Below are 22,253 nucleotides of genomic sequence, written 5' to 3'. Positions count from 1 at the left end.
TGTGTGTGTTGAGGGACGCTGCATGTTAGTTCTTGCATATAATAAACTCGAACGAACAGTCCAAAGAAATAAGGATTTTGTTCGAAACAAAATGTATTTCACGCTGGATTACGAAGTATGCTTTTAAAGTTTCCGGTGTTTCTGCCGATTTTTCAAATTTCTTCTTTAAACAATCTCTTGAGTCTCTAAAATTCTAAGTGAATATTATTATCTCATGGCAAAACATTTTTAAAATATTATTTATGCATATGTTTTTATGGTTATATTTAAGGTGAAACGCTTATCATCAGAATGTGTGATATCGTACAATTTTTGTTTGAAATTATTAAAAAATGAAATGATGTGGATAAAACTGGGAGTGAAACTTCAACTTTGCTTTTGTTCCTAAAAATTGACTTTTAAATAAGGAACAGTTGCTAAGTTTATAGTGGATTTAATGAATTAATTTTATACATGAATGCTATGTAAATTATATTTTTGATTAAAGAAAGCATTTTCATAGAAATACATGTAGAAAGTTATGAACGTAAACTTCCCTCCCGGTCTATTTTATTATTTTTAAACGTTATTCCTATGTATCGTTTTCTTTTAAAATGGTAATAAATTCGGATAATCTGCTTCTCTGAATGTTTGAAAGAAAAGATGGAAAGAACGAGGATTTCCATAAGCAAGTAGATTATATAATGTCAGATTCTCTTGATGTACGCTTTACACGTGTTCCGACATTTTTCATTATTGTTTTTCCATATTTTTAAATAACGAATACAAACATTGTATTTCGATGCGACCACACGATCAATATCCGCATTATCCCTACAAAATATCCACTTGCATAAATATTCATTTATGAGGGAAATTTTAGATTCTCCCTTAATTAACCGTATCCATGCAAGAAGAACTAACGTTATTCATTAACTAATATTAATTCGAGATCATATCGACGAGTTTACCGTTACACAATACCGCTTCAATTAACGTAAACAATATACCCGATAAACAATTATATTTCCATGGAAATTGTAGATGGATGGAAATTGATTTGAAAAAAAAAAAAAGAAGAAATAAATTTGTTAAAATGTCTCGCGTTATTATAATCTCGTTTCTTTTTTTTTTTCTTTTCAAATTTTTGAAAACGATCTCGATAAAAGGCAATGCACTCACCGAGCTCCCAGGTCACTGTACTTTCACAAGTTTCCGGAAATTCTTCCGCCTTTGCGTTCTGACAGAGGGATATTTCGCGTTCAACAATTCTTGTTGAAAAAAAACTACGCACCATTGTACGCCGTTCGCGATCCTCTCTCTCTTTCTATCTCTGTCTCTGTCTCATACACCGCGTTACGTGTAACCGTATAAAGAGAGGAGAGGAGGAAGGGATAGGGATTTATTTCGATTCCATGTCGCGTGGATTTTCATTCTTTCAGACGAATAATTCATGGAGCAGTCAGTCTCTTCCCTCAACGATACATTCTGAATTCTTTTAATCTCCGACCGGTATATTTTCACGATCTTTGGCCACGTAGCTTTCCGCCATACACGTTTCCTATATTTCTTTTTATACGAAGATTAACCTTTCGAAGATTATTTTTCACAACGAGTATATTTCGAATCAGTTTGAAAAAATTTAAGAGAAATAAAAATACTTCACTTTTAATTTCCTTACCTCTAATAAAATTCACTGAAATCGTTGTCCAATTACGGAATCGCAAAGAGTTAGGTTAAATTAGATTAATAGGTTAATGCAAGCACAAAATTAACTCCTGTTGAATAAATTTCATATTCACTAATTCGGCGTACCAAAAAAAAAAAAAAAAAGAAAAAGAAAGAGCGTATTCGAAATGGACAATTTTGTGCGAATCGTTATGGCGGCTCTAATTTTTATCTGTAGCTGCGCCTGCTCGTGGTGAAGCATTTAGCACGAGGATAGCGCATTGGTAGTGGCTCGCTATCGTAGAGAAGAAGTTGCTGGGTGTGCACGTATATTCGTAATATAAGCGCAGTAATGCCCCTCGCGGGAGTTTGCCACACTAACATCTATGATAAGGGAGTAGCACTTTTCTCTGCAATTTGCGTCCAGATGTTATCTGCAAATTATTTGCCGCGATTTGTTAAACGCGTTACATTCCACGTTATGGCATTTTAAAAAGAATTTTTCGATAACTCGAGGAAAGCTTATCTCGTTTGCCCAGTCGCGTGAATTGTAAGACGTAAATGTATAATTTGTAATTTCTTACGAAGTGGTATGGAATATATATACGCATATATACGAGTAGGTTAATTCAATGCATCTCTTTCCTCTTGCATATATAAACGTTGCCATGTTTTTTCATTTAAAACGTTTCTACAGCGGGCGAATATTTCTCACGAGGTATATACGGTGTTGCACTTATTAAAGTACAAAACATATTGTCTAATATCCCTCTCGTTGAATAAAATATTGACATGTGATGTTGTAAAGAATGGCGTCTTTATAATGGAATTTTAGAAAAGAGAAATAGGATAATTTTTTTCCTTTCGGTTCAGCACGATTAATCGAGTAATTGATCGCGAGCATAATAAACTTATACAATAGTCTACAATAGCTATCTTCGCACAAACGTAAAACAAAAGAAAGAGATTAGTTTGGGAAATAAATCTCTTTCATGGAAAAATTCATTTTATTCATCTGCGCAACAATCTTTTCTCAATCCATTAAATAAGTTAAATTAATTTCTCTCTTTTTATGAATGACGATATCCGATAACCGGTTCGAGATATTCTATGTAGAATATACAATTGCATAAAATCTGACAAAATTATCGAATTCGTCCGAATTATTTTCGATCCTAATAACAATTCGGAATTTTCTATAATGATTTCAAAAATGAAACAGTCGTTTCTTTTTATTATTAATTCATCTCGACTAATTGGACGAGATATCGCGTGTGCGATTTGATTGGAATGCAAAATGGGATAGGCTAACAGCAGTAGGGATGGTGGACAGCGCGTAATCGAGGCCTGCTAATGATCTTGTCGCCGAATCAACCGAGCCGTCGTTACTATTAACGATACATTCGAGATGAGAAATCGCGGACGTTAATGCGATTTCACGACTGGCGCGCATCGATCCCATCCACCAGATATCGCCACCGCTCCGTGTCACGGCTTGATTGAAGCGATCCGTGAACGTAAACCGGTCCAATTAAATCGGTTCTCGTTCATTCTCCACCATTTTTTTCTCCCCCTCTCTCTTTCTCTCAATTTTTTTTCCACCCGTTGTTCGATCAATTTTATTTGCGCGCGTGTATTCTTATGCGTATGTATGTGTAAACTTCGAGTATTAAATTAGAGAGTTTAAGAAATAATATTGGCGTCGTACATTTCGATATAATAGGAGCAAATAATTGGATAAAATTATTTTTTCTCACTTTTGAAGTTATATATGGAGATTTAATTTTTGGAAAACAATACTGCTTTTTATTAAATAAATTAATTTTTCATTAAAAATATGTATATAACAAAAGTACAACTAAATATATATAAAAAGAAATACATAATAATATATAAATATATGTATAAAATATTTATGATTTGAATCCTTAAAACTGCGCAAAAAAATTGTAGCATGCAATTAAGAAAGCGTTTCGAATTTGACACGATAAATTGGACTTTGAGAATTGGAAATGGTATTCCAAAGAAACAGATATTAAGAAAAAAATATTTCTCTTAAAAAAAAAATTATGGTTATTTGCTACGGGTTGTTTTCAACAATTCCATCCTATAAATTACCCGATAAATATGGGCTTAAATAGTGATAATTTAACGAAATAATGATAAAAACTGAAAATTATAAAATGAAAAATACTGTAAGAAGACATACTGCTCAAAGATTGAAAAGAATAAAAAAATTACCAACTAATGTTCGATATATTGTTATTACTTAATTTTAAGTTTAATTTATAAAAAAAAAACAAAAAAATTTATTGAAAATTTATAACGATTTAAATTAAAACAAATGTTTCTAGATATTATAAAATCCGTTATTAAAATTAAAATTTAAATGCTTCTTAAATAATTTACAGAATTTTTAATCTTTAAATTTGTCGATTAGTTCTTCTAGTCTATATATGCGTATATTTGTTTAATCTGTAAATGTTTAAAAAGAAAATTTAAAATTTTAACGTATAAGAATTTTAAGAATATATAGTTATTATACATTGAAACAATTATTTGCGTTGTGTGAAAAATTAGAAGAAGCTGGCCGTGATAAGGGGATTACGATCCACATAAGAAGAAGTTGGAAGATTTGTAAATGATCGTTGTTAAATGCACACTTGTGTCGAAATACCTTTTATTCAAAAGTGTATTTCGAGCACATTAAATTTTCAATGATGTAGCAGGCCTCCCAAACGGAGGTGATAATGGAACGTGCGAAATCGGATAAAAGGTCTGTGCAGAGGGCTCGACTGTAACTGGCGCGGAGCCAATATTCTTTCCTCGTTCGGTCACGTTCGAATTTTAAATCGTTACAAAGCAAGCTTCCTAGATTCATAAATCTATTCGCCATTTCCGGTGGAAAAGAGGCAGAGACGGACCGCTGGTTTAACATAGTTTTAACGTGATAAATTCCTCTGACTTTAAACATCTCAAGAATCTTTGGACGAGAAAATATCGAACTGCGGAACGCTTCTTGTTTAGATATTTTTTTTAAGGAATAAATATCGTATATACGAGATTAAGTTAATTGTAACAGCAACAAAATTTATTATTTATTATATATAAATTCACAGAATATTCTTTATTATAATATTTTTTAAGAAATACACATATAGATGAAATTAAGAATTGTAACAGGTACGAGTAAGAGCAAAAAATGCTTATCGAATTCAAAATATATATATGTTGTATTTTGAATATCGAATATGGAATGTTCCTTACTTTTTAACGAATTAATATCGATCAACGAATACGAAAATTTATAGTTGTACTATGTAAAATGGTCGCAATAAATGAGCACGGTATCTCTTAGATCCGGATTTTATGGTATCCAAGAGAACTGTCGAAACGTGGACGAGTTGTTAAATTTCCTGCGTCAGCGCGATTTTCGTCCGCTGTTGCCATGCTATTTACGCTTGCTCCATTTGTATCGTGAACGCGGTCGCTTCGTAAGCATCGTCTGCATTGTCGCGAAAACATTTCCTCTCTCTCGACCGATTCAACGGAATTTTAGACCGTGCGCCGTCGCTCTCTTCTCGAATTTTTCTCAAGCACAAAAAAGATATTGACAAACATTACGATATGATATTATTTTACGAGTATACGCGATATTCTTGGAAAATATTTTCTCCCCAAATTATTCGATATTATCAGAGATATTATACACGTAAATTGATTTACAATTTAATTTTATAGTAATAATTCGTTCCTAATATCGAGGCACAAATCGAAAATCGCAAATTGACTTCTATTTCTCGCAAGTGAATGATACTATCTGAGAATTTTTTCGAATTGCTTTCAAACGGATATCCAACTAATTTTGAGCAATTTTGAGAATGATATTGTTTGATAAGATCTATATATATTAGATCAATTTAGATCAATTTAGAATCATTCACAGCGGACGTAGAAATACGACAATAACCTCTATAATATTACTTCTAATTCTTATTATTATACGTTATATATTATAATTCGTTATTAATCATTTCTCTGGACAGACAAAAATTGGACGGTAAAGCGTTTCTCAGGGCTTAATAACAAATAATTGGATATTTTGGTCTTTTCTAATATACGATTAAATCGCATTAAATACGAAACGTTAGAAACGAGCATCGTGGATCGAACTGAAGGTGAACTGAAGAGTTTTCGCTTGATCGGTCGCGTCACAAGAAAAGACTGGGGGAAGACTGGAAAGTTGTGTAATCCGGTTGCAGACCGCTCGTGAGACGCGGCTCGACAAAAGAGCTCTCCTTTGAAAATTCTTCCATCCGTTATCCGATAAAATCAATCTAACGTCGCGGAAGAAATTAAGAGGAAATGTTTGGCAACATGGCCTCGACAATAGTATTGGATTTATATTTCTCTTCAAACGGACGTGCTTAACGTGTATTTAATAATTTTCTTTCGATCCTTTTCCATTTCACAAACCGCATTTCACCTTTGATCGAACAATTTGTGTTGATTTATTATTATTATTATTATTATTATTATTATTATTATTATTATTATTATTATTATTAATATTATTATTATTATTATTATTATTCCTTCTTATTTTTTTCCCCACCATGCTTTATCCTTTCACGATCAATCTTCACCGAATATTTACGAATACATCCTATACATCATCTCCACGTCCACTTTTGTATACAACGTTGCATTCGACGCCAGTAAATTTATACCAGCCAAATTCCACTTCGATATATTAAAATTAATAACATCTTATATATATATATATATATATATATATATATGTATGTATATATTTCCATATATAATAAAATGTCATAAAAACGAGAATAACAGAATTAACCTTATATGAATTATATTTATTCGCGTCAAATTTCTTCCAAATTTTATTATTTTCAAGGATCCTCGACACAATTTTCCACTCCTATTTGAGCGAGAGATGTTCAGATCGAAGATGTTCCTTTGCATAAGCTTCGCTCAGCGATCTTAGCGGAAATTGCTCAAAGCTTTCGTCAAATAGACACCTGCTGCGTGCATCAATTCGATTTAACGTTAACGAAGCGATGGGCGCATTAACGTGGCGCGAGACGCAAAGCTGAAGAGGAATGGAAAATACGCAACGGTCATGTTTTAAGAAGAGAAGAACAGATATGCTCTGTTCTCTTTTCGAAGGAGCGTTAAAACTCTCAGATTTACAACCTCGTTTCCCCCTGCTTTTTATCTCCAAGTTTTCTTCCTCTTTTTCTCGCGAAAATGGCAGCAGCCGCTTCCTCTTCGTCTTTTTTTTGATTAAAAATAATTAGCTACTAAATCATAATATACAATCAGCAGTTTTAATGCTCTACTCTTTTCGACGAGTTTTTCTTTCAAATTTGATGCGTGGTTACACGAAAAAAAAGTGGAACGAGAGGAAAAAGAACATTTTTCTTTATAAGCGAGAAGTTGGAATTTTGTCAAAAGTAATCAGGTTGAGAGCAACACTCGCTGCGCCAACATAAATCAATTCGAAAACTACAAGAATCATTAACGAATCGATCGTGAAATCGTAATAATATCTGGATATCTAGGTAAACTGAACGACTTTGTATATTACAGAAATGTAGTGTTTGAATTGGTGATACTACCATCTACTGCCGTAGAACTGTACTATCGTTTATGTTATGAGCTTTGAGCAAATGGTTTGTGGCTGATCGACCACTGTAATGCTTCTAACTGTACTATGATACGAAACTATATTGTTGCTGAATTCTATCCGATCCGTATTCTATTTCTAACTGTCCGATCTAGAAAACTATCGCCTTGGCCTTGGCCTTTCCTCCAATCATTTTCGTGAAAACGCGAGTTAAGTGGGGATTAGAGGGACCAATAGTCGCGTTTGGAGGTTTCGAAGTATTGGTCCTCGCGGGATCGCAGCGTGTGGGGGTCAGGATGCTTGCTTCCACGGTGATCCGTCGCAAGGCGCTACGAACGCACCGTGAAGTGACTGTTGCTACTATATTTCTGTTTAAATCAAGGATCTGGAAAATGTTAGACAGAGTTGAGCATTAACTCGTTGAAAAAATAATTAAAGATTAAAAATTTCGAATTAAGTAATTACTTACTAACCTCAAGTAATTACTTATTATTAAATGCTCGAATAATATTTATTTGTAATTATTATAATTGATATAACGCTTTTCGTATAATCTCGACCATTTAATACTATTATTAATTGTTCTAATTATTCCAATTATTATTACGTTTTGAACAATAAATTATCGAAATAATTTCAACATAAATTTTGCTATCCGAAATATCCAAGTTTTGAATCTTGCCTATTTTTCCAAATTTGTTCAATTTTCTCTTGAATATTGATATAAAGTCAAATATGATATGAAGTCAAATTTTTCTGTTAAAGTTTTTCTATTCAGACTACAATTCAAATTTCTTTTCTTCCTTTTTGGAAATAAATTTTTCACCGATTTTATTCAAATATCTTGAATAATTCATTCCCATTTTTTTCTTTGCCTCTGAAAAGCCAAAAAAACTATTTTTTCACTGATCTTATGGATACAAAATAATTGATAAAATTTATTTTTCAAGATAATTTTATAATTAAATTATTGAAAATATAAGATATGATAAAAATGCTTTTCAATCGTATAAAATTCAATATAATTATAAGATACAAAATTTTTAACGATGTACTTTCCAAAAAAAGTTAAATTTTTCAAATTCCATTTTCATGCTATAATTTGATATAGCTGTATCTTCATAATTTTGATATCACGATAGACCTGACATTTATTAAACACATACAATACGTACTTATACTTCGATCAAAAATTAATGAAATTAAAAAAAACAGCAAAATTGTAAATAATAATTTTATTTTTTAGCAATTTGGAAATTGACTATTTTTAAAGCCATATAACTATGTTAATAATTAAAAAATATAAAACCAAATGCTAGATCAATTATCCATATAAAAATTTTTTTTATTTCAAGAGTACTCATGAAAAGAGATTTTTTTGCCTCTTTTAAGAGCCAAATATCCTCAACTAACGCGACATACAATTCTTGCCGTGATCGTTGCACTCATATATAATCTATCAACATTTAACGGTGTCGAAGCGAAGAAACAAGCGTTTCCACCGTGTCAGATCGATTAAACGCTTAACCAAGATTAATGAATGCGACGGCCTTTAATCCTTTAACGCGGCGACGGTGGTATTAACCTCCATTGGCTGACTGTAATGTAATCGCGGATCAACCCGCTTCTTCTTTGTACCGGTAACCGGCGAAAGGAAGTCTCGTGGCTCTGGCTCGAGATAGGAAACCGACATAAAAGGCCTCTCCCCCCTCCCCTCTTCTCGTTGAAACGTTAAACGGGCCCCTCCTCCAATGGGATCGCGAGCACGCGTGATTAACGCGCGCCTCGAAATTTCTACCTTAATCAGCCAATGGGTGAACGTCCGTAATTCTCCCTCCTTTTTATCGAACGAATTTGGCGATCGATCAAGATCCAAACTTTTCTTCGCTTTGTCTTATCTCTTTGTGAAGATCCTTTTATTTTTTTTTTTTTTTTTTTTAGGATAATGAAACTAGAAGAGAGAAGAGAATTTTCAAAAATTTTCGATATTTTATTTTTTTATTTGGTCATCGTTTACGAGTGGACGTGGCGTTTTTCTGTATTCTTTTCTGTATTCTGTATTTCCTGTATACGTATAAATAGTACTTAGTTTGCTCGGGAATCGGTTAAGTAAGAGAGGAAGTCTCGTAGAAGTCCTCAAGGAAAAGGAGAGGATGGTCTAAGAGACTCGTGTGGCTCGTGGAGAAGTTGGCCAGACCTGGGATCGAGCATTGTAGAAGTGTTCCCTCTCCTTGTATCTGGTTCCCACATACTTCGATACGATCTCACGATCGTGTCTATCTTTTTGCAAGTAAGGTTTGACCCATTATGGTTTCGAAAAATCCAAAATCAGTCTTTGCAAAAGTCTCGTTGAAATCTTTTTGTATCGAAACTTAAAAGCGAAGCTCTTCGTTTCGATCTTTATTCTTTTTAAGTAGAATCTCTTTCTGTGATATTCAAAGTCGCTTTAACAACGAGTCTCGTTGGTCGATTTTTGTGAAGAAGATGAAAAAGATTTGATATTTATTTGCTCGATAATAATCGTTTTAAATTCGTGGAATTTGTAATCTACGAAGTATTTTTTTTATAATTAATCTTAATGAAAAAGAAATTTGTATTTTTTTAAAATGATATTCATTTTTCATGAAGATATATATTATTTATTTTTCTTGAATTTAATTTCGTATTCTTTTATGCAAAATTTGCCCTTTATTCTACCGCTTTACGCATGTTATGCATAATAGAATGAAGTTCCATATATACAAATAGATGTATTTACATTGGAACTACACATTTCAGTCGTTCGTGGATGTATAAAAAAAAATTCTTTCAGCGGAAATTTGTATTGTGTCGGGAACAAAAATTTCATGATGGAGTTAATAGTTTCTGTTGAAATTACTATTCTTTTTTTTTTTTTTTTGCGAAATGAAAAAATATAATAATTAAAATTTAACGGGAGAAAAAAAGATTTTAATTATTAATAGAGTGGAAAATTATAGATATTTTAATCATTTGTTATCGTAGTGGATTAATTAATTATAGCATATTCTATTTCTTTTGTAAAATGAAATTAAATTAAACTTCATGAAATAATAATAATAATATTAATAATAAAAAAATTTCGAGAATAAATGTGTCATTAAAAATTATTTATGATAAGTATAATCGAAATATCTAAGCAAAAATATATAATTGATATAACTTTTAATTAATATCCATATTATTGTATGTTACGTACAATGTTACGTAACAGCTCGACATTCGTTATGATCTTCCTTCTGAACGTTTCTATTTATTTTTATCTATCATCTTTCATGAAAATATCTTGTCCCATAAAATGAGCAATCAAATACTTGTGAACGAAAAGAATAAACTTGGTTAAGTAACCTATTATATATATACATAGATTTCGATATATATATTTTATTTAGATGTTCATTTATTTGATATTCGTTACATGAAATAGTCGGGCTATATGTTCCACGTGAACAATTAATTGAGTGACGTATATGAGTTGTCGACAATGTATCGCGAAAAATATATTTCTTTCCGAATTTTCAATTAATAACTGTTCGTAATAACGATTATTTGATCAAATGATTCATCTCGATTCTGGATTTATTGACAGACGTTCGATAGATCGTGCCACGAATAGAACTTTGTATAAGCGAAAAAGCTTAAAAATGGAAGGTGGAAACAGGTTTGTTTCTTTTTTGGTATCGTTCCTCGATGAAACGAAAAAATACAAGTGTGCGGAAAACTTTCGACGTTGCTAATGGTCGAGGGTATCGTCAGTGGCGAGAGAATTTCATTAAAACGCTCAGTTTCTGAACGGTATCGAATTACCTTAGTCACAGCTGTGCAAGATACCTTTTTTTGCATGTGTTTCAATTCTATCTTCGGCGATGGTTTTCGGTTGGTTGGGCCTCGACGAGCGTGCTTAAATTTCACTCGTATATTAGACTATACACGTTTAATAGATTACGAAACATATATGGATTATAAAAATTTGTTTTCAATTTGATAGAAAAGAGAAAATGTTCTTACTGATAAAATATTACAGCTTCGAAGATTTTTCAACATGCTTCTTGATAAAATATTACAGCTGCAATGTTGGTACTTTGCCGGAATAAAGAGAAGGATTTAAAGCAAAGAAAATAGAAATTATTCTTTAATGGATTCCAATCTTTTTTTTTTCTCTCTTTTATAATTCCTCAAGAAAACTCTTAAATTAATTATAATAATGTTTCAAAACATGAATAACCTTGCGATAATCTTTTTAAGAGATTTCTATTCGATAATTAAATTAATCTCGATGCTGTTAAATTATCTCAAAATATAAAATTGCAGATTAATCAACATTAAATTTATTACAAAGTGATTAAAATGAAACAAATTATTCTTCAGAGATAAATCTAACTTATAAAGTACTCTTACTTATAAAGTAGTAAAATAATAATAATAAATAAAAATTACTACAAACATAATTCTAGATTCGTTACAGTACATGGCGTTAAAGAGAACCATTTTTTTTTTTATAAAAAGAACCATGAAAATATCGATACACATTATTCAAACGATTTACAATGGACGGAGAGCAGGCGATCGACTTATGAATAATGTTCAACGATTGTAAACGACAATGACGAACTTGTATTCGATACATCCTTCTAGCCACGTGTTTTGAAATGGATTAACAAGCAGGCTATTTAGAGACAGCTCGAATCGTGGTGGACTAAGAGAGGTTGAATCGAGGTTGCGACAGTTTGACAGAGGTTAGATTGTGGTGAATGTCAAAAGCAAGCATTAGCTCGAACCATTTCTCCCTTTGTATTTGCCAAGATCTGGCCATCGATAAGCTATAATACTTTGTTCAACACACAGATTGTTATTTGACTCGATCGATAAATTGGAACCACTGTTTCACTTTATCGATCGGTACTTCGTAAGTAGATTGCGAAAGTTTATGGGATATTTAAATATAAAAATGAAATTGAAATAAATTATCTCTGCGCGTTTTTATACAATTATATTTATAAAAAAAAAGATACTTTTTTTTTAAAATATTTCTTTGAAAAAGTTCAGATATAGTTTAATAGCTATTTGCAAGAATAGCTATTATATGTTTCTTAGGTTGATTCTATTTTATCTTTAGTAGGAGAAAAGCTTTTCTAAAACCAAAGAAGCTTCTCTACTTGCAAAAATATTAAATATTCTTTATAGGAGAGTATTTTATCTTGCGCGTTTTCTCTTGAATTTTACCAAAAGAATTTTTGAAAGAAAACTTACTTTATAAAAACTAAAGAATGGAAAAATGGTTTGAATAAATTTTACATACGAATTTATTTATAGGATCTGAGTTACACACTTATTACAAAAACCTTCAATGAATATTTCTTTTCTTTTTAAAATATGTAATAGATTTCGAAATATAATAAAATATTTAATACGAGATGTTTTAACGCTGCGAGATTTTCATTCGAATTTTATTCACAATGTTCTGATCATTCATCGCGCTGATCATCCATTCCTCGATGCATAACTACAAATATCATATCAACATGACCAGTTTTTTATCTCGAAAACGTAGAGATGACGTACCATTCTCTTTTACGGCACATCGAGATACCATTTTATACGCTATTTTACATACTACTGTAATTCTTCAGTTGTACCTCTACGATTCTCTTTTTCCATTCCATATTTATTCTCGTGTATGTACTATTATTGTAATATTATTGTAAAGTATAATTTTACTTGAACATTACTTGAACAATTTCAAATTCTTCGTATTTTATATCGAAAGTGAACAGTGAAGTTTCGTAAAATTTACCAACATTAGTAGAAACTCGATAAATGATCGATTGTAATTTACATATCTAAACAAGAAATTCTTTGTCAGATAAATAGGTCATTAACCGAATCAAGTCGAAATTAATTTCTGCCGGATCGATGTCACGATTTCAGTTCAATGATATTCATTTTTTTCATTATTACGACGCAAACCGATTCTTTTTTGCAAAAAATATTCAAGTTCGGTGGACGAGTACGCGTGTACTCGATCTATTTCTAATCGTATTTGTGTTCGTAAACACGGACGCTAGTTTCACACTTTTGTGATATAGAAGGTTTATTAATAATAAGAGATCCGGTCGGATAACCGTGAGAAACCGAGTTATTCCGGTGGCTTCCCTCCGCCTCGGGATAAAATAAGACCTGTCCATTGATTTTCACGCTTAAAGGCGGCTTCGATCTCTCTCTCTCTCTCTCTCTCTCTCTCTCTCTCTCTCTCTCTCCCCCTCTCTTCCTTTTCCTACTGACGTTGAGCTGTCATTTTTAACTCAACGCCTCGACTCTGAAATATAATTTTTGACCCGAGTCACAGGCTGTGCGAAAGGATTGGGCGCGCAAAATGATTTTCGAAAAATTTTTTTTTCTTCACTCGTCATAAATATATATATATATATATATATATATATATATATACAGAGTATTCCCAAATTAAACGATTAAACTGCATTAATATATTCTAAGAATAAAAACAAGAAAAAAATATTATATGAACATCCGCAAAAGTACTTTATAAAAAAGTTACGTAATAAAAATATATCCGGTACATTAGAGAATAGTTGGACGAACATTTTCACGAATGATGGATTGCCAGATCTTAAACGCTAGATTTTTATTTATTATAAGAAACAATGATAACTGAACTAGAGCAAGATAAAAATGAAATTCGAAGAATGGTAAATGATTCAGTTTCTCTGAGTGTCAAGCGTGGTAATAAAGCGTTTGCAGATCTTGTACATGTTTATATATTTTGTTTATTTTTATAGAACAAATTAGTGCAGTTTGATCGTGTACACACGCACCGTGTTTTAATTTAAAACTGAAAAAGAGAATTTAAAGAGTATAAGGATATATGCATCGATTTATGGATTAATTTAAATCTTGTGAATTTAAATACATCGAACGCAAAAATGCGTAGCATCTTTCAAGGTTCAACACTGAAACATCACACTCGAAGTCAAAGGAATATCCCGCTTCAGTCGTAAAATCAAAAGAATATTCCATTACTAATTGATCATGTTCGATATGGAGAAATTTTAAATTTATTATTTATTAATTTTGATCACCGCGAAATATACGTCCTTTGTCAAGTTCTGTGTATACTTTATTACAGTAGAGATAACGTGTCGAGTAACGTGTCGCAAAACAGAATAATTAACGCGAAGGTGTGTTTTCCTTTGGGTTTAATTCATTCGCATGCAACGCGATCTTATTATCCTTCCAATTGTTGTAAAGAACTCGAGATATTCTGAGGAATCTTTGTTAGTCGAAATCCAGTAATATATTGCGATTTTGATTTTTTGATTCTTTTTTAAAACAAAATTTTAAAAACCGATCGATGAATCATCGTAGAATCTGATTAAGTAATGAATATCCTTCTTCCAATAATACAATAATTGATGAAAAAAAAGAGATTTATCTATTAAAAACGTGTAAAAAATCACAAAAGTCAAGATTGAGATAAGGAACGTAACATTGGTCGGTGTTCAAATTACTCATATGCTGCTTATAACTGTCAAACGCACACCGTTTCCTACAACGAGCGCCACCTATTCATCGTGGCCACGTGCGTACACATTGGCGACTATCGAGTGTCATTAACGCATCCATCCTTGTGAATTACGCGCGGGATCGAGATCCACTCTGGTTAACCGATGAGAGGAAATGCGGTCCGTTCCATTCTATATCCAACAACGAACGAAATGTTTCGAAATAGATGGGCAAATCTCTGACGAGATTTGACGCCTATTCGTCCATCCAATTTCTTCTTTATACGATATCATCGTAAATTGGAAATGTATATATTCGAGAAATTCGTTCTTTCGTTTGTTTTATTCGCGAGGAAAGGAGTATACCGAAAGGAAAAAGATTTTTCGATTCTTTCGTCGTTTCCGAAGTTCTCTAAAGAGTTACGTATTTTTCAAAGTATTTATTCTCTAGTAAAGTAGAAAAATTTTATTAACGCGAAATATAAAATACGAATCGATTAAATGTGGAGATAGATCGAGAAATGAAAGAATTTTTCATAGAGCGTACGAAGAATTCGAGACGAATCGAATTTTTACAGAAACTCGCGATTCTTAACGAAAATTTAACAAAATCAAAGCATCGTCGAACGTTGTTGAATTGCATGGTTGAATAAATTGATGATCGAACTCATTCTGATTCATCACGATTGTTTTCGTATACTATGCGCGCGCATTATTGCACTATGATTATGCGCATCGTTCATCTCATACCGATTTTATCGTACAACGATAATGTAGAATAATATCGAATAAAATTCGCTGTATTTTCATCAAGTCTCTCACTCAATTATTGTCCAACCTTGCAAATAATGGAATGTATAATTCACATCGTTCGTGATATATTTTACAGTTAATTTTTCTCTGAAAAAATTTTTCCAAATCGTATGGCTAATCATACAAAAAATATTCCATAAGGAAATTTTTTTATTTTCCTTTATGAAATTATATATATTTAAATAATAATACGAAAAATTTTAAAAATGATATTCTACAATACAATAAAAAAATTATTCCATCATATATTCTACAAAATAGAATTATTTTTATTTTCGATAACAACTTTTGTTACTCGAATATCCATAAGAGCATCTCGAATTTCTCGTTCTTTCTTACGAATGTATATGTACTCTTGAGATCGAAAATTTCGATATAATTGAAATTTTTCTCTCATATACCGAAATTCATTATTTTTATTTGAGTCACTGACTAGTTTCCACCGCCATTGTAACGCGTTATCGTATATGAGAAACACGCGCGAGGAAAATACAGTATCGTGAAGAGCAAGGCTCCCTTTCACTATAAAGCTCTCTCTTTTCAGCGAATGTAAAAGGCTTGGCCGGCACGAAATCGTTACGGTAAAGTAGTGGGATTCGATTAAGTAAGGGGAGTAGCGGAGAAGGAGGAACGCAGTGGGTTGGACGAAAGTCAAGGGAGGGGAGCGATGGACGATGTAAGGAAGCGAGAACGAGAGGATAATGAAAGTCGAGACGGGTTGCGTTCAAGCGCTAAAAGGTGTTCCTTTAAAAGACGTTTTAAAAAAATAAAAAGGAAAAGTTCGATACTCGTATGACAAATAATAATTGATAAACGAAGGGAAAGAAAGAAAAGATTTGTGGTTAATAGTGTAATTATAATTTTGGAATATTTATATTTGATACTTACTATTGATTGATATATGATTAACGTCCATTTTTAATCTTTTTAAAAGACATGTTTTAAAAAATTCGATATAACGAATCGAAAAGTTTAAAAAGAAAGAAAGGAGAGACTTTAGAATTCTTTGGAATTAAAGAAAAAATTTATGATTAATATTTATACTTGATATTTTATTATTGGATCGATCACGATTAATTTTGCTTTTAAAGATGTTTGAAGAAAAAAGAAAAAGATACTTAATGGTGATAAAGTAGTCGATAAACAAAGGATAAAGTTTTTAAACTTTTAAATGGTACTGTACGCTATCAAAATATCAAATATAGAGGAATATTTTGCGAAATTTCGTCGACAGATGACAGCAGCAGTGCTAGTTAAAGTATCAATAGCAAAAATCTTCCCGCAATTTCGCAAACTACGGTGTCTACGGAACAAAATATGCAAAATATTTAAAAGATTTTTTGGACTCAAAAGAACTCGTGATGGCCAGAATTATTCTTATCACGAATCGCGTTTTTCTTCGATAATTTCATTTGTTTTTTTTTTTCCCCTTTTTCCACCATAATTATATCTCTACAGTTTACTTACTTACACCGATAAATATTCACATATGAAATTTTAGTTCAATTTTTGGTATCTTTTTAATAATTCAAATCATTTCAAGATTTATTCGTATCTATACATTATATTGTCCAAATATTGATATTGCATTTTGATCAGTTAATAATATTATAAAAGATATAAATTCAGGATGTGATTATTTCGATTAATTCGTATAAAATAGAGCTTCGTTTTATCTTATAATAATATATATCCATATTATAGAACAAAAGTATATTCTATTATTTGAAGTATCGGAATTATAATTTTATTTAATATAGCAGCAGCGTTCATAGGTTATGTTTTACCACGAGATCAACTTATTACCAGCAATTCATTGGAATTCTCACATTGGAGATTATAAAGTTATTCTTTTGAATTATCCACGCGTCCATAAATGGATTTCTAAATTTTTCCTTTTCATGGAATCGTTACCACGCACTTCTGCAAAATATCCTCTCGAACAGCCTCGAAAACGTTTGCTGCTCGTCCAACAATCCGATTGAATTAATGGAAGAAATCGAACGCCTCCTCTCATCCTCCCGAGAAATAAAAATTTAACTGTTCTTCGCTGAATTTAACGATCGAAAGAAGATTCTTCAGTAAAAAAAGAAGGAAAAGGAGATCGATCGAGCTCGAATGGAAACAAAAAAAGAGGAATTTCGAAAAAAAGAATAATAAAGATTGGCAATAGCCCTTTAAGAGTTCTAAAGCCATCGTTTAAGTCACGTCTGTTTCATATTTTATTCGAAATCCTTATTGAGGAATAAATTTTTTAAACTTGTGGAGGAAGAGAAAGTTGGGAAACTCTAAAGATCGGTAAATAGAAATGCGATTTCTCCTCAACGACTTTAACTTAAGTGTCGGTCAAACAGGAATTCAAGAAGTCTCATCGAGATGAATTTACGAAGTTATATTTTTCCTTCAACCATGGAGGATCCATCTGTGAAATCAGTGAATGAAATCACGCGTATACACGTTTCTTTTAACTGTTGGATTCGAAATTTTTCCTTAATTCTTTTCGAATGTTTTGTTATATTGTACGGTATAACGTAACGATTAAATATAAAGATTTTTGACAAATCGGATTTTATTATATAAGTTTATTATTCGTTGGAAATTTGAAAGAGAAAATTTTAATAGAACTCAAAAAAAAAGTATTTGATAATTTTCTAACGATTTAATTTACTTATTATTTATTATCTATCTACCAAAAAAAAAAAAATAATTTGAATCACGAAACAATTTATGCACTACTGCATTTACCATTGACCGTGCATCGATAAGTAGACGAATTATCGCAGGTACGAGAGAAATATCCACTGTTGGTTTATATATGATTCGTCAAAAATGCTTCTACAGTGCATCGATAAAAATTATCTCAACTGCGAAAAAAATACCGATGCCACACATCCTGCCACTATCATTGTTGAAGTAGAGATGAGAATCGACGAATTATCGAAGCTGCGAAAGAAATATCGACGCCAAACATCTATTGCCATTGTCGATGTACTGTTGATTTACATATGATTCGTCGACAGTGGATCGATGAGAATGGACGAATTATCAAAGTTACGAAAGAAATATCGTATACCACATATCTACTGCCATTGAAGCAGTGTTGATTTACATGTGATCTATCGACAGTACTTCGACGGTATTTCGACAGTGTTTCAATAGACCAATAGATACGTCAAAGCATTGTTAATATATATGATGAAAATCGATGAGAATTATCAGAAAAGAGATACGACAATGGAAGCGAACATAACTACACACACTCTGCTACATCAATTTATTGTATCTATATAATTTATTTATAATTTATATATTAATTTATATATTATTAATAATTTATATAATATTTATAAAAACTAGAAAGTGACGGTTTCTTGGTTTAATAATGAAGTCGGGTGGAAACGAAAACGACACGTATTCTCAGATCCTCGCGATAGCTCGCGTCTTCTATCTCCATTCGTGTCGATGCTTCTAGACCATCACGTGGCACGGTAACGTAGATCGCGTCTCGATACAACACTACTTACGAATAGGCGATAAGGAGATCTCGTCGATGCTTTCGAACCATGGCTTTTCTTCCTTGTCGTGCTTCACGCTCCGCAGAGTCGAAGGAAAAAAATCTAGGGATTTTCTGCCGTGCCTGCCTACGACGCAATGAAATCTTGCCTTCTACAAACTAGTCAGAAAGCGTCGTGAATCTAACCAAGATTTCAATTCCATTTAATTTTAAATTCGCTCGATTATTTGAACTTCTTTCGTTCGAAGCACAGCATATCTGAAAATGTTTACATTCTGATAGAAAATTATCTAAATTAATTTTGTGTAATATATTTCTTTTGTTTCGAAATGTATCCACAAATTTCTTCCTTACCGATTATTCGAAAGATTTCGTCTCCTAATTACAGTTCGAAATCTGTTCGATTATTTTTTTTATTCGAAAGTAGTGTCTGAAAATGTTTACATTCTGGTAAAAAGAACAAGTTATCTGAATTAATTTTCTGTAATGTATTTCCTTTTTATTTCGAAACGTATTCGAAAGAAACTTCCAATTACAATTCGAAATATATAATAATCAATGCTCTAATCAGAATTTCCAGATCCAAAGATGATCTATAATTGACGAAAATATTATATATATTTTATATATAATTATATTTCTTATAAATAAGTTATAGTAAAATTTATTAAAATAAGTTAAAATATATAATATATAAATTGGAATGAATTTAATTAAAATTGATAATAAAAAAAATATATATCATTTTATTATTTCATAAGAATAAATTAAATCGATAATGAAATGGAAAAATTGTAATTTTTAAAAAAAAATATAATTTGAATTAAAAAATTTAATTTAGAGATGATTTTAAAAAATAAATTGATTTTAAATAAGTAATAATTATTATAAATAAAAATATTCTTGAAATTTGTTGAAATTAAGTATTTAATTATAATAATTGATATTCTGTAATTAATCATTGAAAAAATGTATTATTTAAATTTACTAATAAAAATATAAAAAAAAATTAATATGCAAATGAATAAATTATATTTATAATTTAACGAAATAAATAATATTTTAAATTTAATTTCATAATATTATTAACTAATAGTATAAATAAATTACACGTAAATATTTTATCAAAATATTTCATTTATCACTTACATTTTGAGACACCTGATTTGCATTTAAAAATCGAGCCGCTAACCGTAAAGGCTTATTCCAATCACCAACTGGATTATTCCTCGATCTGTTCGTGTTGTTATCGATGAAAAGTTCATTGGTTTGCAAAGCCAAGAGAGAGAGAGAGAGAGAGAGAGAGAGAGAGAGAGAGAGAGAGAGAAGTGGATCGAACGAGTAGTAATAAATCGTATTGGTCTGGCTCGCCACGTGGCAAAATAAGAGTAGGGAACAACGCTTCACGCGTCGAGGAAATAACGAGGCTGTTTTTCTTCTTTTTCTTTTTTTTCTTTTATTCGATTTTTTCTTGCCAGGAAATAGAAGTGTTCTCGAGGCGAGGGAGAGAAAAGTCTGGTAACTCGTTCCGCCCAATGGAACGTTAAATAATTTCAGAAGAGGTAGAAACTTGTCGTGGATAAGATTTTCTCGTATATCAAGACAAGCCTCGTTAAAACGGATAATCTTCTTCCTCCCTGCCTTGAGTTTTATTTTTAATATGATAATGCGTTACCTATTCGCTCCAGTATTTTCTTATTTCTCTTTTCCTTTTCATAGAAAAGAGAAAACTCTCGACAATATTACATTTATATGAACTTTGATGGGAGAAAAAAAAGAAAATTTAATTGAATTTTTCATTTTTGTATATACGAGATAGTGAGGTGTTTAAACGATAAAATTGTACATGAAGTAGTGAGATATTTAAACAGTAATTAGAGTGTATAAGATATAATATATAGAATAATATATAAAAATAATATGTAAAATAATACGTAAGCTGTTAGGGAATAGTTCGATGAAATAATTTAATCAAAGGTAACAGCAAAAAAGAATATATTTAATAAAGGAGAAATATATTATGTTATGTTGATGTGGATCGTGCCTATACCTTTGTTCTATTACCTTGAGTTTACTATGACACCCAATGACACCCGATCCACACGTAAATATACAAGAATACGAGTCACACGAGTTTACATGTAAACTCAACATAAGCGTAGTAGATAAGTTGTATTTTTTGGATCAAGGATAACAATTTTTCGTAATCGTTATTTATATCGTATACGATAAGATAATTGTACGACAATTATACAATAATTGATAATCTTTAATCGAATTAATTATCAATCGATGTCTTAAGCTTGGTGAGTGAGTCTGCTCGAGAATGCAGTTTACGATTGGATTTAGTCTTCTCATTCGGTTCGCAATTTTTATCTTTTTCGGGAAGCAATCGAAGGACACGCCTTCAACGAAAGCATCGTGCCTTCGCTTCTAATTAAGAAGATATCCGATCGCTTTCGAATTATTAATAGTCCACGACTATTGAACGTAGGAAAAATTTTATCGTTAAAAAATCTTTGTTGCCATGAATATCAACATTTTCAATGTTTTTTTTCCAAAAACTTTGAACCAAATATAGGGAGGGAAAAAAATTAGCGTGGTCGGGCAAAGTTGAAGAAAACTTGGCAAGAATCGGGAAAATGTTCGCACGTGCTAATTAAAGGGAAACGAAGGTGTGAGCGAATAGCGTGGTCCGTGGCCTTCTTTGACGGCTCGCCTTGGCGGTCGAACCTTGCCAACAATTTCTGAACCGAACGTCCGGCCAACTTATTACCGCGGCTTTCCGCAAACTTTGTCCAAACTTTATTCCGCTAACTCGCTTAACAAGAGGGGAGGGAAGTGGAGGGAATCTACTACGTTTGATCACGATATAAATAAGAACAACGAACAATATTTTTTTTTTTTCAAGAATCTCGGCTCTTTTACTCGAGATATTAAATTCATCTTGAGATAAATGTAAGAAGCATGAGATTGTTACTCACTTTTACTCGCGCAGATAATGTTAATATTCGTGAAACAATAATCTTCAGACGCCAAAACGAAATTGATTAGAAATGTTTTTGTTCGAGAATTATTTATTTCGAGTTGC

General features: G+C 31.6%; 1 protein-coding gene across 1 annotated transcript in view; it reads left to right on the top strand.

Moving 5' to 3' along the window:
* The window catches only part of LOC122714662 (cyclic nucleotide-gated cation channel alpha-3), a 128,367-nt gene that overhangs the window by 27,356 nt on the left and 78,758 nt on the right, over positions 1–22,253 (top strand). The gene's annotated exons all lie outside the window — the stretch shown is intronic.

Source organism: Apis laboriosa, unplaced genomic scaffold (assembly GCF_014066325.1).
Source record: "Apis laboriosa isolate Shangri-la unplaced genomic scaffold, ASM1406632v1 scaffold34_cov151, whole genome shotgun sequence".
NCBI lineage: Eukaryota > Metazoa > Arthropoda > Insecta > Hymenoptera > Apidae > Apis > Apis laboriosa.
Note: the sequence above shows the minus strand (reverse complement) of the source record. Positions and strands in the feature narration are given on the sequence as shown.